Source organism: Urocampus carinirostris, chromosome 10 (genome assembly GCF_059441175.1).
Source record: "Urocampus carinirostris isolate Australia breed hairy pipefish chromosome 10, RoL_Ucar_1.0, whole genome shotgun sequence".
Classification (NCBI taxonomy): Eukaryota; Metazoa; Chordata; class Actinopteri; order Syngnathiformes; family Syngnathidae; genus Urocampus; species Urocampus carinirostris.
In genome coordinates this window covers 34,731,892-34,751,169 of record NC_142358.1, presented here as the reverse complement: position 1 = coordinate 34,751,169, position 19,278 = coordinate 34,731,892, and the positions used below count along the sequence as shown (strand labels likewise).

Below are 19,278 nucleotides of genomic sequence, written 5' to 3'. Positions count from 1 at the left end.
GGAAAATATGCAATAAATTAGTGATCACAACACTATTCCAATTTGATTCTGAGCATCTAAGAACTAATATGTCATTTTATTTTTCTATCAACATAATAGATGGCATCGTCCTTGATATGCCTTGTATTTGCATATGCAATTACTGGCTGTGGATAATAATGTGTTTACATTACGGAAACATTTTTGACTTTAGGGCTTTGCAACCATCTTTATTGCATTGATATCAGCCTACAATCTCAAAGCAGCAATAGTGACCCTTAAATTGATTACAATGATAAATGTTCATGCCATGGCCAGGCTTTGTGCGACATTAACTGTATTGCAGGAAACAATAAACCATATTTACTGTATCTGATCATTATCGTGTAGCTATGGTCACCGTTGTTGTATATTTGCAACTGTCATTTACCCTTGCATTAATAGCAAGTATATATGCCCTTTATTTATTTATATATACATTTTTTACATTTGACTGTACTTATTATCATTATTAGAAGTGATGGCTTGATATAATGTTCTTCCTATCTGATACCAAAACTATAGCAACCTGTCCTATTCTTTTGTCAGCTGAAAATACAACAACTTCGCTGTGTTGTACTGTTTTTGGACCCCTGCATTTTGTTTTTATCAAATTAAACTACTGTTTTATCAGTCCGCTATGTGTGACTATGGCTTGCTTACAAGATTGTCGAAAGCTAAAGGGCCTAAAACACAAAAGAAAAATGACAACATGGCGGTGATCACATTTAAAAGACAATGAACAGGAATACACATGACTTTAAAATAGAATATATATGATCTTAATATATATAGGATCAATAAAAATCCTTGATCGATTTTTTTACCTGGATGAAGCCGATAGTGTAGTGTATTTATTTAGTTTGAATTACGAAATTAGAGAGAGGATATCTGAGTTGACCAATTTTAATTACCCCAGAATCCTAAATAGTGTAATAATCGATCCCTCAATAAATTAAAAAACAGTCTGGTATGAAATTATTTATTCAGTCAAGACTGTTCACATTGATTGATACAACACATTCAACGGAGTTTATTAATACTGGGGTCTGGGTCCTCCTGTTTGACGTCATGTCTTGAGTCCGTAGCTAGTTTGGAGGTCACTGTGTGTCAAAGTAATAAAGGACATTTCTGTACAAGTGAGTGGGACTGGACTCTTACCTGCTATTAATATTATTAATATTGTAATCACCCTTATCAGGAGTGGGTAGTTGAGGTAGTAGTAGTCGTGTTAGTAGTGTACATGTACACACCGTAGTGGGAAAAAAAAATCTAGTATCAAATTCAAGACCTTGATGTCAAGAGCCAGGCCTTATCACTGTATGAATATGAATATTTATTATCTACAATCATGGGTGAAAGGTAGGAAGAGAAAAACATCCACCAAGGTTTCTATGTTCCGTACATTCCGGACAATAAGCCGCTACTTTTTTCCCAAACGTTTAACCCTGCGGCTTATTCAGTGATGCGGCCAATTTATGTCATGTTTCTAACAACCGCCAGGGACGCTCGGGTTCAAGGCACATGATGCCGCTTACAGGCTAAACGCAATCGAGCACATAGCTACTGCACGCAAACTTTACCTTGCGAGTGTGTTACTTGCGTGTTTTTGAATTAGGGAGCGTGGGACGACGTCTATATGACAAAGTCTCTTTCCCGTACTGAAGGAAGACAACTTTGGTGACGTCAGTTATAGGGAGGAAGTTGAGAAAGATTTACCGTGATGGGGTTTTGGGGTTTTTAAGGGTTATTGATCTATCTTCGTTATTCATTATCCATTATCCGTTATCGGTCAGTTCATAATACGCTACAAAGCCTAGGAGCCGGGACACTTACTCTCAGCCAAAAGGCCAAGCTAAGGTCCTAGCCCTAAAGCCTTGCTGCGATCATTGCGAATGCACCGTTCCCGGAGGTACTGCTATACCGGGCCGATGCGTGGAGTGGACAAAGCAAGCTCATATTCCATCTCCGAAATGCAAAAATCAAAGATAGTGACTTCATAGAAAGTACACAAGGCCAAGCTAAGGATCTAGCATCAAAGCCTTGCAAAAGGCCAAGTTAAGGTCCTGGCATTAAAGGGGGTTTGGGGTTTTTAAGGGTTATTGATCTATCTTCGTTATTCATTATCCATTATCCGTTATCGGTCAGTTCATTATACGCTACAAAGCCTAGGAGCCGGGACACTTACTCTCAGCCAAAAGGCTAAGCTAAGGTCCTAGCCCTATAGCCTTGTTGCGATCATTGCGAATGCACCGTTCAAAGCCTTGTCTACATGTACGGTATGTTTTTTTCAACAGACCCGTTAACTGTATTGCGAGCGTGCTGTTAGTAGCCTTTTGCTACCCTTCACAGGCGCGGTTTGGGATGAAAGTTATAATATTATTATTAAAGCTTTGAAAACTCTCTCGGTGTACCGTCTTTCTTTGTAAATATGGGTAACCATGTATAATATGTATTTGCAACTGTATATTTTTGTAATGTATTTATTTGTATTTATTTTGGACACTTATTCTGATAAGTCTTGCACTGACCAATTAAAAAGAAGGGGCGTAACAGACGCGGAGGATGACGGGAAGTGGGGACCGGTAAAGGTGAGTGTCTGTGGACATGGCAGACAATAGTGGATATATATTTTTCCCACCCTTACCTTTGGAAATATACACCTTTCTTTCCTTGGATTACTTTTAACGGAACCCGGACTCTGCAGGTCTGCATCAAATGTTATGTACCGGTATCATTTTCCATTCATTGTGCCGGCTGCGGTTTTTGAACTGTGTACTTCTTTTTGCACCAACATGACAAACGAATAGAAAAAGCAACTGCCACTCTGAAAACACATATTAATCAGGAAGGGCCTGGAAGAGAGTTCAAATTAGCAAATTTGTTTGCTACGCCATTGGCGGGATTTGGAGAAGTCAAACAAATCGAAAAGGCGAATGACTCTCCAAAAACCCATACGGGCACTGGAAAGAGGAGTAAAAGTAAGACAAAATTGGGAGTGGTGAAAAAACCAGAAACAAAGATAAGAGATTTAGAAGAAAGCCGATTGCCGGTGAATAAGCCCACAAGGGAACTGTATGAAGTTGAGACGGAGGAAGTCGGGGAGGGAAAAAATCTGACCCTTAGTGGGCAAGGAAGTAAGAGACCCTTTGATAGGTCCTCTGGCTCACCCCCTAACCCAGAAAAAAGGGGAAGACCTGGAACCACAGACAGAGAGTCAGAGGGTCCCAGAGTTTTCCCCGGTGAGTCTCAAAATGAGGTACTACTCTTAAGTGATGTGTCTGACACAGGTGACACTCTCGATGATCTCGATGGTCACCAAAGAATGGACTCAGATCCCCCGGTTTTGTCTAACTAGTTTAAATACTTTAACAACAATTATGAACATTACATTCTCTACTATCAATGTGAGAAGTGTGAGATCAAAGGTTAAGGCTCACAGTGTTTTATCGTTCTTAAAAACTATCAGAACGGATGTGTTTTTACTACAGGAATGCTGCATCCCCTTTCTAAAAAATTATAAACAGTGGGAAGAGATTTGGCCATATCCGTCATTATGGAGTGGCTCGAATGAAAACCGTAACGATGGGGTAGCCATTTTAATAAACAACCCTCAACTCATCATAAAGGGGAGTACTGTGATAAGAGACGGACGCGCAATCTTAGCAAGACTTTCTTATATAGGGAATGATTTTAACCTCATTAACATATACGGCCATGCCGACAGACAACTCAGGTACGAACTTTTAGAGGACATCCAGTCGCATATGCTAGGCCATCAACCACTAATCGTGGGAGGAGATTTTAATTGCATCCTAAGTAGGAAGGATAGAAAGAGGAATGATGAGGAGTTTAAAGTAGATAAAACATCAACTTTATTACAAGACATGTGCCGGACATTTAAACTGGTGGACTGTTTCAAATCCATACATCCAGGAGAGGAGGGATTCACCTGGTTCAGTAGTGACAATGCCAGAGCCTCTCGAATAGACTACATCTTTACGAGGGGTTTAGCACAGAGTGATGCAAGATTAATTCCAGTTTTTTTTTCGGATCACTTGCTACTGTCCTGCTCTTTCTCATTTCCTTCAGGTATGACTGTTGGGAAGGGTTTGTGGAAGTTAAACTGCTCCCTGCTGGAGGATGAGGCTCTAGCCGCACAATACAGGGAGCTGTACAAAGACTGGCAGACCCTTCAAGACTCGTATGATTCACGAGCACAATGGTGGGAAATGACAAAGAAACGAACACAGACCTTTTTTAAAAATGCAGGGAAAAACAAGAAACTCAGAGATGAAACGCATGTCGGGACTACAAAGAAGACTCCAACGCTATTTCATCCTAACAGAAAAGGGGATGGACTTTAATGATGAAATCAAAGAGATCAAACAAGAACTAAACGCTTTGGCGGAAATAAAGAGCAAAGGCATCATAATAAGAAGCAGAGAAAGAGAAATAGAAGAAGGGGAAAAATGTACACGCTACTTTTTTAAAAAAATTATGGGCAAAAATGAGGGGATTTTTAAACTTCAAAACGAAAACGGGCAAATAACAAAGGAATGTAGTGAAATAACCAGATTGGTCGAAGACTACTACAAAAAATTATTTGAAAAGAAAGAAACATATGAGAATGAAATGGGGCATGTATTAGATCATATTTCAAGATCAGTGCGTCAAGACCCCTTTTTAACATCAGACTTTACCCAAGACCAACTGAATGATTGCATAAAGACTATGAAAAAAGGCAAATCACCCGGGGAGGACGGACTCAACCTCGAATTTTACCGGACTTTTTGGGATATTTTAGCACCAGATCTGTTAACTGTTTTTAACGAATTTTCCAGTCGAGACCATATGCCAGACAGTTTCAGAATCGGGATAGTTACTCTATTGCACAAAAAAGGAGACAAAATTGACTTAAAAAACTGGCGACCCATAACGCTTTTAAACGTGGACTGTAAAATTTTCAGCAAGCTTCTAGCAACACGAATGTCTGTTGTCTTGGGAGACTTGGTTGATCCAGACCAAACCTGTGCCATTGTGGGAAGGAAGATCAGCGACAGTCTCATGCTGATCCGTGACACCATTTGTTATGCAAGAGACAGAAACATGCGACTAGCGGTCCTAAACCTAGACTTTGAAAAAGCCTTTGATCGAGTCTCGCACCAATACCTCTTCAGGGTATTGCAAAAATGTGGTTTTCCCCAAAAATACATCAATTGGGTAGGACTGCTATACCGAGACATCTACAGCAAATTCATGATTAACGGGAATTTATCGGAAGCAATCGAGATCAACTGCGGTGTACGTCAAGGTTGCCCTATGTCTCCCCTTCTCTATGTTCTTTGCATTGAACCTTTGGCACAAATGTTAAGAAAAGATAGATTTGTCGAAGGCATCAATATCCCAGGAAGTGGGGGACAAATTACCAAGTGTGTTTTGTACATGGATGATTTTAATATTTTGTGTACTGACCGCGCATCTGTTGAAAGAGCCCTTGACTTGACTGACCTGTTTGGGAGGGCGTCTGGGTCAAGGCTAAATAGAGAAAAATCACAAGTGAAGTTTTATGGAATGTGGAAAGAGACAGAAAAGGCAGGACTCCCGCTGACGGTGTTAAAGACAGACCAGAAAATCCTAGGGATAAAATTCAATGTGGATGGAGGAGGCGAGACCAACTGGGATGACGTGACAAGGAAAGTTAAGCAAAAACTTGTTTTTTGGTCACTAAGAAAACTGACAATAGAGGGGAAGGTCCTAATCATCAAAGCGATCATCCTCCCAATGCTTTTGTCAATCAGTTTAATTTTTATGCCTAAAAGAAACGTGCTGTTACAAATGGACCGAGCCATCTTTCGCTTTGTCTGGGGCTCAAAGTGGGAAAGGATAAAAAGAGATACAATGAAAAAGAAAAAGGAAAAAGGGGGGAAAGGAGTGCCTGACCTCCAGCTTTTCCTGGGAAGCAAATATGTCTCTCTCCACTTCCAAAACGCTGTGGGCCCACCCAACAACCCGAAAAGTCAAGCAATGACCCGTTTTTGGATGGGCTCATATTTGCGGAAGCTAAAGCTTGTACCAGACAATCGTTTGATTCCAGTTTCGTTTAACTTGCCACCAACACATCTCTTTATCCGGGATTTTTTGAAGAAGTTTGATTTGGAAACACAAGAATGTCACACTTTACAAAACCACAGGGCCCTTATTGCTATTGTGCAAGAGCGAGCTACAGTAAGCCCTGTGCGGGGGCTTGCGTTTGGCGAATCCACAACGGTTTGGAGCAACGTCAATCATCCTGCCCTCCCAAACAGACTACGAGACTTGTCATGGATGGTGGCTCATGAAGTTCTCCCAGTCAGAGCTGTAATGCACCACAGAGGAATGTCAGCGACTTCGACGTGCCCTCAACCTGGCTGTGGCGCCCAGGAGTCGGTGAGGCACCTTTTTTGTGAGTGCGCTGCCAAGGTCTTGTGGACAATGGCCGAACAACTAGGAAAGTTCCCGGACTTGACAGCAGGAGAGGTCCCTGATGCACAGTACGTGCTTTACAGGGTGAGTCGGTCGAGGAGGCATCGGAACGACTTTGCCAGGGACTGGCTCACTCTCGCCGCCATCAAGGACGCCATCTGGACCTCCAGAAACCTGCTGGTATGGAGGTGCAGGCAGATCCCCCCCGTGGCTGTGCTCCAAATGGCTGCAGATACCATACAATCTGCGAGCGGCGGGCCTAGGACGCAGCCATAAAGAAGACTCGTCTGTACCCACCCGGAGGGGGGAGCCGGAGCTACACTGTGGGAGTCCCGGCAGCAACGGCCTGGGTTGTGGAACCCAGAAGGGAGAGGACCCACGCAGAATGGAAAGGACCCACACAGAGGACTGGAAGAATGCTGCTTGGGAGGGTGGGATGGCAGAGCTATGCCCTTGCACAATAGTATTGCCTTTTACACGCTGGTTAACTACTGTTAAAAGAAAATAACTCTGAAATTGTTTCATTGATGTTGAAAATGTCAGGAAAAAATGTTAAAACGTCATATCGTCACGTCATATTGTCAAATATAAAAAAAATGTGAATATGCTTGATGGCTGTGTTTTGCTGCTGTTGGTGTCAGTGGATTTGTTCAGACCGAGGACAATCGACTTTGGCCTGGACGGATCTATTGACACTAACAAAGATGTTATATAATGAAATTGTGAATATGTTTGATTTTCGAGAAGGTTTGTTCAAACCTCACTTTGTGTTTGCTGTTAAAAGCGTAATATTGGAATATAATATTGTGAATGTGCTTAATTGCTGTTGAGATTGTCATGATTGTTTTCTGTTTTTAGTGTCAATAAATTTGTTCAAACCAAAAAAAACCAATTCTGATAGCGTCGACATGTGTGGCTGGCCTTTTGGCTAAGATCAAGTGTAGTATCTGAATGCCAATTATGAGAAATTGAGATGGCATGAAACCAAGCGTATCTTTGATTTTTGCATTTCGGAGATGGAATAGGAGCTTGCTTTGTCCACTCCACGCATCGGCCCGGTATAGCAGTACCTCCGGGAACGGTGCATTCGCAATGATCGCAGCAAGGCTTTAGGGCTAGGACCTTAGCTTGGCCTTTTGGCTGAGAGTAAGTGTCCCGGCTCCTAGGCTTTGTAGCGTATTATGAACTGACCGATAACGGATAATGGATAATGAATAACGAAGATAGATCAATAACCCTTAAAAACCCCCCCACCAAAAACTAGGGTCGTCTACATTCGTGGAACTTACAAGATAAAGCAAGGCTTTGATGCTAGATCCTTAGCTTGGCCTTTGCCATGATCTTTGATTTTTGCAATCCGGAGATGGAATAAGAGCTTGCTCTGTCCACTCCACGCATCGGCCCGGTATTGCAGTACCTCCGGGAACGGTGCATTCGCAATGATCGCAGCGAGGCTTTAGGGCTAGGACCTTAGCTTGGCCTTTTGGCTGAGAGTAAGTGTCCCGGCTCCTAGGCTTTGTAGCGTATTATGAACTGACCGATAACGGATAATGGATAATGAATAACGAAGATAGATCAATAACCCTTAAAAACCCCAACCCCCCGCAGTAGCCAGTTGCTATATACTTACACTGCCCCTAGCGACAGTCGTGCTTGGCCTATTGGTCCTTTGATTTTTGCATTTTGGAGATGGAATATGAGCTTGCTCTGTCCACTCCACGCATCGGCCTGGTATTGCAGTACCTCCGGGAACGGTGCATTCGCAATCATCGCAGCAAGGCTTTAGGGCTAGGACCTTAGCTTGGCCTTTTGGTTGAGAGTAAGTGTCCCGGCTCCTAGGCTTTGTAGCGTATTATGAACTGACCGATAACGGATAATGGATAATGAATAACGAAGATAGATCAATAACCCTTAAAAACCCCAAAACCCCAAGAGCTTGCTCTGTCCACTCCACGCATCGGCCCGGTATTGCAGTACCTCCGGGAACGGTGCATTCGCAATGATCGCAACAAGGCTATAGGGCTAGGACCTTAGCTTAGCCTTTTGGCTGAGAGTAAGTGTCCCGGCTCCTAGGCTTTGTAGCGTATAATGAACTGACCGATAACGGATAATGGATAATGAATAACGAAGATAGATCAATAACCCTTAAAAACCCCCTCAGTTAAAATCGTGGGACTCAAAGAAGGGTTTGGGTTAATTTTGTGATTGTGTTACATGTTTTAGTGTGGGCGCATGCGGCTTATATACAGGTGCGGCTTATGTAAGTTCGCTGCTATCCTCTTAAAATGTGGTGGGTGCGGCTTATAATTAGGTGCGCTCTATAGTCCGGAATTTACGGTATACAAATGTCTATATTTTTCTGTTTTTGCTAATATGAGATATACATTCATACATACACCAGACACAAAATGGAAGCACTGCAATCTCACTTGACTGACCAGATGGAGAGCCCTCGCCAGCAGTGACTCATAAGACTCAACGGCCACTTGTCCTCTCATTTTTCCTCAACACTCCACCTACTGCCGTCAGTGGCACCCCTCCTCCTGCTGCTGCTGCTGCTTACGCATTCCGACTTGCTATATTTGTGATTGTGACCACTGAAGTGTTAAAAGTCATCATCTGGGCCAGTAGATCTGGAAATAGAGTTCTGGTTGAGGTCAGCCATAGACAAGTCTTGAGTGGGCTTGCCCGGCCAACAGTGCAAGGGCAATGAGTTACAACCTGAATCAGACGGAGGTCTCGTCTGCCCATTTTTTTCCAGTTATTCATTGACCAAAGCCTCTTTTGCTCCCTGTGACCTCACAGTTTTTCTCAAAAGATGCTGTCCCATTTCTGATGATGTTACGAGATTGTCAACGTTGTGGACGTAAATCGATAAAGCTATTTGGATTCACCTAAGCGAGTTTATTCAGAAGTATTCAAAAGGCTGAAAATGAAAGACGTATCGATAGTTACACATGTCTTATTGATTCTTGCATTGCTGCTGGTCTTTCATAAGTATAGACTGCTGCTTTGGCTTTTCACTGAACAGTAATACAATAATGATTGTACACCAACTTTAAGACGTGTGAAATTCTTTCAAACTATCGGTTTTGAAAGATTGTGCCTTTGCAAAAACTCCTTTGATAATGTTTAAAGATAGGCTTAGTCTTTTTTGTAAAATAGGGGATACTATATGGCATTATTTTCCAAAGCAAAAACGCAACAGGATTTGCAATGAGCGTTCAAAAATTGGCATCTGAGCGTCCATTGAAGTTCCATGATTTTCATTTGTTTCCAAGAGGGCACTCGAAAACCACTCTATTTTTTGCTCGATAAGAGAACTGCTACCATATGCAATAATATTTTGTTTGTTTGTTTGTACATGATTCAAATTGAATCGTTTCTTCCGGCGCCGTCACGAATGGCAGCCACTCCAGCAGCTCCCGTGTTATTTTCGATTGTTCTCGATTGTTTGTTCTCAGCTCAGGGATGCTGCTGGAAATGTGAATTTCCCTTCGGGGATGAACAAAGTATCTATCTATCTATCTATCTATCTATCTATCTATTCAGTGAAGTATATTTGCCTTAAAGGTGGGATGCGTCATTTAAAGTGTCCTTAAAATGTTGAATGTCGGGGCGGCAGTAGCTCAGGAGGTAGAGCGCTCGCCTTGGGATCAAGGGATCCCAGTTCGAATCCCGGCTCGTCCGTGTTACATGTCGAAGTGTCCTTGGGTAAGACACTGAACCCCTAATACCCCCAATAAGCAGGTTAGCGCTTTACATGGCTGCAAGTCCGTTATTGGGAAATGTGGAGCGCATTGTAAAGCGCTTTGGGAAGTCATTGACTTGAAAAGCGCTATATAAATGCAGATCATTTCATTTCAAGTGCAATTTTATCTCAATTAAGCATGTTAACAATGTTCAACTGAGTTTAAAGAGCCTTAATAATTAATAATTTTCCATTGCCCCTATCAGCTTTTCTTACATTAAGCAAAGATGTCCAGGCCGCAGCACACATTAAGTAGGAGGGAAGGGAGGAGAAGAGGAAAAAAAAATATACTCGGAAAACTCTTTAAAGTAAATTCTTACATTAAATCAATATTAGTGCCCAACATGATTACCAGGACAACACTGGCAAAATAAAACCCACTGGAAAAAAGAAACAAACAGATCATTTCAGATTAGAATGTTCTTATTTTAAGATATGTTATCTTATTTTTCTTATAAAACATTAAATGCAATAACGTGAAATAATCATCATTATCTTATTCAGAATATTCTATTTATTTTTGCTCAATTAAATAAATATTTTCTCTACATATTTACAAAAATGATTAAAATAAAATAAACTATCTACCTGATGCTAGATAAGACTGCCTTGCTGTTTTTAAGTATGAATGTTCCCATTTAATAAAAAAAGAAGATAAAATACTTAATAATAAATACAAATGGGATTAGATTCAATTCATTGTTTTGTTTTCTAAGTGGGGAAATACCAAAACTGTGTACCTCTTGAGCCACAGTTGCCACAAAAACATTAGCCATTTGAAAGACACACCGTTCTTGACAAATTAGTCTATGTAGCCTATTTTGACAATTGATATTATAAAAATGAAAACTGGTTTTAAGACTTATTTACAATTTCTGCTGGTCTGTCTCAACATTTTTTATATAAATGCAGTGTTCTTACTAAAAGTTGAGAACCACTACGCTGTGCAACAATAATAATAGCATAAGAGTTCAAAATCCTGCATGGGAATCAAAAATCATAAACTGCCAACATACTCCCACTGGGTAATCGTCGGAATGTCTCTACTATTGATCAAATACTTGTGGGTATAGAAGTAGTTTTAAATAGTCTCAGAGGCAGACGGCATCTTGCTGGCAAGCAGCAAATGAGAGCAAAAACCTTTCAGCCTTTCCATGTAAACAGTCGGCCTCTGAACAGCAAAGAATTGAGCTATTTTTCAGGACCTCAATGACAGCTGCAGAATTGATTCTGCAAATAATGGCGGCTTCGGGATCATCTTATTTTACCCAGGTGATTCCCCAGACAGATTGTTTTACTTTACCTAAGACATTTCTACAAATACAAAATTCTAGCCGTCAAAGAGGTCAAACTTTTTTGAGGAGGTCTAAAAAGGCTCCACTTGTTACCTGTATAATTAGCACCTGTCCTAGCTCATTATCGGTATACAGTGGAACCTCAGTTTTCGAACGCCTTTCAGTTCGGACAAATCGGTGTTCGACCAAAAATTTCGAGAAATTCTTGCTTCGCTGTTCGGTCAAAAAATCGGAGTTCGGACGTTGGTACGCTAGGGTGCGATGCTGAGCGGCGTTAGGGTGTTTTAGCCCCTAATTATGCCTCTGAAGAAGGTCGGTGCAAGCAGGACAGGTGAAAAAAGACAAGTTGTTTGTCCAACTATTGCCTTTAAGAAAGGCATAATAGCTAAATATGAAAGAGGTGTACGAATTTCCGATCTTGTTAGTGAATACAGCAAGACTAAATCTACTATCAGTACGATAATAAAGAATAAGGAGGCTGTGAAATCGAGTGATGTGGCTAAGGAAGTTAGCGCTAAAAGCAAGCAACTGCCGCAAGTTTTGGAAGAGGTTGAAAACTTTTGAGGATTTTTCTCTACCCACCGTCCACCACAAAGGTAAGAAATCTTATTCATAATCCTTATTTTTATTTTTACACGTTCATGTTAGCGTAATCTTTCGTACGGAACAGATCATTTTCAGATTAGAATGTTCTTATTTTAAGATATCTTTCGTACGGAAGATTACGCTAACGCGAACGTACGATTAGCCTGGGTTAGCTTCATGTTTCATTCAGGGTGTTGGAACGGATTAAAACAATTTTACATTACTTTTAATGGCAAAAACGATTTTCGGTGATCGACCAAATCAGTTTTCGAACAGGGTTCTGGAACGGATTATGGTCGAGAACCGAGGTTCCACTGTAAAAAAAAACGGTCTACAACCTCAGTCAGTCACACTCCAAACTTCACCATGGCCAAGACCAAAAATCCGTCAAAGGACACCAGAGATAAAATATTAGATTTACACCAGGCTGGGAAGACTGAATCTCCCATAGGTAAAACGTGTAAAGAAATCAACTGTGGAAGCATTATAAGAAAATGGAAGAAAAGACCACTGATAATCTCCCACGATTTGGGGGTCCATGCAATATCTCACCCCATGGCATCAAAATAATAACGGTGAGCAAAATCCCAAGAGGGACCTAGTAAATGACCTACAGAAGGCTGTAATCACAGTGATACAGGCTATTATTAGTAACAATGTGCCATCAGGGACTGACACCAGTACACGTCCAGGTCGGTCTGCGGTTCGCCAGACAGCATCTGGATTATCCAGAAGAGGACTGAGAGAATGTGTTATGGTCCGAGGAAACCATGATAGAACTTTGGTTTAAACATAGGTCAGCATGTTCGGCTTATAATCAGGTGCGCCTTATAGTCCGGAATTTACGGTATATCCACATTTAAACACGGTACAGCCTTTATTTTCTTTACATTTTTTTTTTTTTTTTAAGTGAGCTTATAATTTTTACAACACATATGTTCTAAATACAAAGCGCCACTCTGACGTCTGGAAACAATTATGATCCCTTGAAGATAAATTAGTACATGCTTTTGCTATTCTTATTAATATAATACATAACAATAAGAAAACGAGAAGTTTGACTGTACTTTAACCAGTATTCACATCATACTCACAATATTTTGCCTTTTCCCCTCAAATCAAGTCCTACATTTTTCCATATTGAACTGCAGTGGGAGTTATCGTTTAAAAACGCTACACTTGTCTTTCTGTATTGTCCGTGTCAATGTCAGGTTCTGGATGTTTCCTTTAATCCTCAGAGAACGGTGACAGAGGAATGCAATTTGGTCCATTGTCCAACCACCAATGACAAGAAAAATAATTTTTTGTGTAGCAAACTGGCACTCTTCTCCGCAGCGTGGCGTTGACATCCAGAAATAAAGTATATTTATTTTAAGCGACGCATACCTTATTTCTATTTTCTTTTAGTGTAGTCGTAAATATGTGCTAGCCATTGTAATTGTCACCTAAAGTGGTCTTATGGGCTAAAAAAACTTCTCGTAAACTACTCAGAGCACAACTGAAAACGATGCAGCCGAAAATGGCGTCAGATGTGCGTCAACTCTAAATGTGGCCAAGTCGGGTTTATTATGTAAGAAAAAGAAGTGAATTTGCTCATTTTCATGGCTGTTTGAACGTGTGGTTTGTAAAAAAAAAAAAATCTATAAATACATACACCTGTATTTTCCTAAGTATCCTCTCATATTTTCAAAAAATGTTACCCCACTCTTCCATTGAACTTTAACAAATCCTACAATACGAGTTGTCTCCTTTTTGTACTGCAACGCAATGTATTTTTGTCCCCATGCCTCTTGCGTTCTGACTCAGCTTGTCTCCCCTCGAGGGATGCAGACAAGCATGCAGGTCCTCCATGTCCTGAGCTTCTGCGCTCCCCGATATGAAAACGTTGGCGAAGACCTCTAAATATATTGCCCACTCACTTGCTTCAAATCACTTTTCTCCACGACGAAAGGTCACAATGAAAGCCCCACACATATGGTACGCCATCAAATAGGCACAAGGTTACGGTTCTATTTTCTCAGTCTTGTAAACCTTCCGAAATAATTACTCACCAATTGACAATCTTAAAGTTTAGTAGACACTTAATCCAGGCTATGGAGATATGAACCCATGTGACAAACAAAACAAAACCATCAACCACAGAGAGCTAAAACCTGTAAACAGATTTAAATATAATGAAGCTGTCATACCAGAAGAAGGGTCAGAACCAGAAATCATGACAGGGATATCTCAAACCACAGCCGCACTTGCCAGACTCAAACCCATCTGGAAAGACAAGAACGTAGCAGTGAAATCATAGAACAAACTCATACAAGCGCTGGTTACTTCCATCTTCCTCTATGCTTACAAAACTTGGTCACTCACAGCAAAACTGGAAAATAAAACACAGGCTATGAAGATGTGATTCTACAGGAAACTTCTAAGCATCAGCCACTTATCCCATGTGTCAAACGAAACAGTGTGCAACACCATCAGAGGGCCTACAAATACAGTGGAACCTCGGTTCTCGACCATAATCCGTTCCAGAACCCTGTTTGAAAACCGATTTGTTCGATCACCGATATCATTTTTCCCCATTTAAAATAATGTAAATCGTTTTAATCCGTTCCAACACCCTGCATGTTTACCTTGAATTTTTAACGTAAACTAAAGCTAACCCAGGCTAATCAAACATTCGCGTTATCGTAATCTTCCGTACGAAAGAATACGCTAACATGAACGTGTAAAAAAAAAAAGGATAAAGAAAATTATTATGAATAGGATTTCTTACCTTTGTGGTGGTCAGCAGAAGGCGCACGTGGACGGTAGGGTATTCCCTAGCAAGACCAGACACTCGTACAACTCCTCCAGATTTTGCTATTATTTATTTCTTAAATGCAATAGTTGTACGCACTACTTTTCTTTTTTCACCTGTGGCAACTTTGCTGCTTGCACTGACTTTCTTCGGAGGCATAATTAGGGGTTAAAACTTTGTACACCAATATTAAAAGCGAAAGCCAAACGAAGCACGTTTGCACGCAATAACTACACCCGTACGCCGCTCAGCATAGCACCCTAGCGTACGCATTACTGGCGTTCAAACTCCAATTTTTTGACCGAACAGCGAAGCAAGAATTTCTCGAAATTTTTAGTCGGACTCCGATTTGTTCGAACTGAGAGGCGTTCGAAAACCGAGGTTCCACTGTAACTGTTTTTAACTGTACACAGACAAAAACTGAAGTGGTATGGTCATCATGTCTAAAGATCCTCAGGACTAGCCAAGCTCATTTTCTAGGGCACAGTCCAGGGTGGCAGGAAGAGAGAAATACCTAAAAATAACTGGGCCGTCAACATCAAGGTATGGACTTTGCTCCGACCCCAAAACAGGCCAGGAATTTTCAGCAGTCTAGAACGCTGTCCAGAATTGCTTCCTCAGTAGTGCTGCGATGACCCAAGCCCTAAGGGGTCTGTGTATCCCGAGACACTTAATATATGGATAGAAGGCATGATTTTTGAACTAGCCAGAAAAACAGGGGCATCATTTATAAAACCGCATAGGAAATATCACTAAAGGTGGCCGACAGAGGAAACACAGGAAGTGCTTACGGACAAACAATTCCGATTTTCAAAAAAGTGTGCACGCAAAGCCCACACCCATTTTTCTCTATAAATCACAAACAACTCTAAAGTTGGCGCACGGTAAGGAACCGTCTCTTTATGCCGATAAATATTGAAAGTAGGTGTTGCTGGTCCCTGAAAGTCTGCTCCTTCCGAAGTCCCCTGTGCGCCACCCCTGGCGTGAAACATCCCCCCTTGTGCAAACACCACTTCAACAATTTGGTATTTTACTTTTTGGGGAATGTAATCGGACAGTAAATCACAGAGCATTTGACCATTTATTTCCAAATCACTTAAGTATATTGAACGTATCTACATTTGCGTAATGAGACCTTATCTTTAAAACTTCCGTCTCCTGTTTTATCTGTTGAGAATTTTTACAGTTCATTGAAGCATAATGAGCATTACAGTGGAGAACATAACCGTTTTTAATACGTGTGATTTTAAACTACTGTTTTGAATCAGTGGTTTATCACAATAAATGTGTCATTCGATTGATAAGAAAAGCCAGTGTTGTTTCCCTACAGTAATTATTTCCAACCTGCTCAAAAGTAATTTCTGAAAGGTAAACAATATGCAAGCAAAAGTTCCCCGGTTTGAGACCGGGTGGGTGTTGGCCTGGAGAGCGTTAGGTGCCGACAGGCTGTACTTGTCCGAGACACACTGCAGGTAATAGTCCCCTAAGACCCTTAGTGGTTAAAGGATCCAACCAACCATACAAGGTGCAAATGCTTTGTGCTTTATTGTTCTATTTCGTTTCCCTCCCAAAAACAGATACAAATATAATTTGCACAACGGGGGACATTTCACACAGGTTTGGTCGCGCAGACCAGGAATAGGATTGCTGACCGAGGTTACCAGGCATGCAGCCTGGCCACGTCAGAGCCATGACGCTTGGAGAGCCTGTGGCTCTCTCTGTCCCTGTCGACTGGATGAGAACAACTGTCCACCGCCAAAAGGGATAGTAACCTGCCTTTCTTAATCTTCTTGTGAGGCCAAGTGCTGCCTTTTTACACACCCTTCCCACGAGGGTCCCCCTTTGTTCTCAGAGGTACACAAGGAAAGGTAATGCAACAATCTGTCTTTGGGGTTTTGGGAAACAATTCAATGTTGACATGCAATGAAAATAATTCCTTATCATTTAAATGTGTTGATATTCTGGTGTCAATATTATGCTTTATTCTTTATCCGTGTGCAGAGTTTCCATGTTTTGCCCTCATGGGTTTTCTCTGGGTACTTCAGTTTCCTCCGACATTCCAAAAACATGCATGACAAGTTGATTGGTGACTCCAATTGTCCGTAGGGACTGAGCGTGTGAGTGACTGTCTCTGTGTGCTCTGTAATTGACTGACAACCTCTGAGGTCAGCTGGGTAGGGCTCCAGCAATCTGTGACCCTCGTGAAAATAATCCATTTGGAAAATGGATCAATTAATGAATTTGGTGTGCACGATCAATGTCTAGAAAAGTCAATGCAGTTGAGTCATTTTAATATAATGCATGGTACGGAGAGAAAGACGAAGTAAAAAAAGTCCAACATACTTCCTAATGATTCACTGAAATATACGATTTCATTTAGGTCAACAGATAGTGGAGTATGAAATTGAATACAATTATTTTCCCTTTTCTTCTCAGATGAATAGGGAGTGAGGTTTGGGCCACCAACCATATTTAGTATGCACACAGCAGGGCATGCTTAAGATATTTTGGTCTTATGCTAATTTTCCCTGTAATTGTTGAAGCCACACACTGCCACACTAATTCAAGTGTCCATATTAATGTGCCCTCACAGTAACAATTTCTATTTTCATCGTGTCAGCAACTCTCGGCAGAACTGATATGCTTTTTGAAAAAGGATCTTTTTGTGGACAGACATTGACACTTCTCTCTGTGCAGCTAAAAGTAGAGGAAATTATTTTCTGAGTTGTTCTATTTGACCTGAACTGAATTTAGCGTCAACTATGATTGGATGTTGAGCCAAAGGCAACTGTCCTAGAAGGTGTTCAACTGGTGTCCCCAAAAAAGGCAAACTGTAGGAAATTGCTCGAAATAAAATTTACATAATGACATTTATTTTCTTATCATAAATGCTCAGGTTTTTCAAATCTAATCCTGATAACTATTTCTCCATGTACAAAACAAAATATTCTGATTCTTTTATATTTTGTTGCACTAGAACATTTCTCACAAAGTAATTTCATGCTAGGGATGTATTCAAAAATGCATCTTTATGTATCTGTTTTTAAAAAAATATATTATTATGATTATTTATTTTCATTACTAATTTTGTTGAAAAAAGATGCGTTCTACTTCTGACTTATTATGTAAGAAAAATAAGTGAATTAGCTCATTTTCATGGCTGTACTTCTGCCTCTTTAAATCCAGGCTAAAAAGTTTAACGTCAGGATCGCTTTTAATACTCAATAGTATGACGAGACTTTCACTTTGTTTTATCTTATTAGAGCTTGTTGTATTTTATTGTTTTTATTGTCTTTATTTTGTAATTGTTATTGATTTATTGCCTCTACTGTAAAGAACTTTGGTACACCAAATGGATTGTTGTAAAGAGCTGTATGACTACAGTACATTTACCAAGTACATTTACTTTACTGGACAACAATATAGGAAAACTACAAAAAAAGTAAAGTTAAGGGAAAACAAATTACGTTTAAAAACAAGCTATCCAAATGGGCCAACAGCCGTTACATAAACATGATACCTGTTAAAAAACATATCGGTTATAACCAGTTATATGAATAATATAATTTATAACTAAAGTTAAAAATTTATAATTAAAGTCAAATCAAGTCATGTTCATTTGTATAGCCCTTAGTCACAAGGAGTCTCGAAGGGCTTTCCAGACTATGGACTATTATTACACCATCCCCTGATCCAAAACCTAAATGAGGGCAAGCAAAAACCTCAGCATGAGAAAAATGAAGAAACCTTGAGGTAATCCCCCTTCAGGAATGAACAGGAAGCAATGGATTTTGCATTAACAAACAGTAAAATTAAAAAGAAAATATAAACTTATCAAAGTATAACATTAAATGAAAATAAAATCAAGTCGAGTCAACACTAGAAATAAGGAAAGAAGACATGAATGGATTTTGAACTTAAAAGCAGGAATAGGAGAGAAGCCTATAAATAAGATAAGTTCAACCTGTTCTACAGATCCCCCCCTAAAGGGTGTGTTAAACAAAGAACAGCAACTTGATTGGCCGATAGCAAGAAAGATATCATAGTCAAACCAATGAACAGTGCGCAGTAATTGTCAAAATAATGAATTGGTATCCTATGAAATTTCGTGTCTAATATTAAAAAACATACAGTGGAACCTCGGTTTTCGAACGCCTCTCAGTTCGAACAAATCGGAGTCCGACCAAAAATTTCCAGAAATTCTTGCTTCGCTGTTCGGTCAAAAAATCGGAGTTCGAACGCCGGTAATGCGTGAGTGCGTACGCTAGGATGCGATGCTGAGCGGCGTACGGTTGTAGATCGCTCTTTTCGTGACCAAATGTGTGCGTGCGGACGTGTTTCGTTTTGCTTTCGCTTTTAATATAGGTGTA

The 19,278-nt window shown here is 40.5% G+C and overlaps 1 non-coding gene and 3 pseudogenes across 1 annotated transcript; 3 read left to right on the top strand and 1 right to left on the bottom strand.

The window, feature by feature from the left end:
- Positions 1-1,908: 1,908 nt before the first annotated feature.
- LOC148358817 (U2 spliceosomal RNA) lies at positions 1,909-2,080 on the bottom strand (annotated as a pseudogene).
- Positions 2,081-7,391: 5,311 nt separating this feature from the next.
- Positions 7,392-7,575, top strand: LOC148358816 (U2 spliceosomal RNA). The gene has a single exon (XR_015851904.1). It is a non-coding gene; the product is annotated as a U2 spliceosomal RNA (small nuclear RNA).
- Positions 7,576-7,802: 227 nt separating this feature from the next.
- On the top strand, positions 7,803-7,922 carry LOC148358815 (U2 spliceosomal RNA; annotated as a pseudogene).
- A 28-nt stretch (positions 7,923-7,950) lies between these two features.
- Positions 7,951-8,248, top strand: LOC148358814 (U2 spliceosomal RNA; annotated as a pseudogene).
- The last annotated feature ends 11,030 nt before the right edge of the window (positions 8,249-19,278 follow it).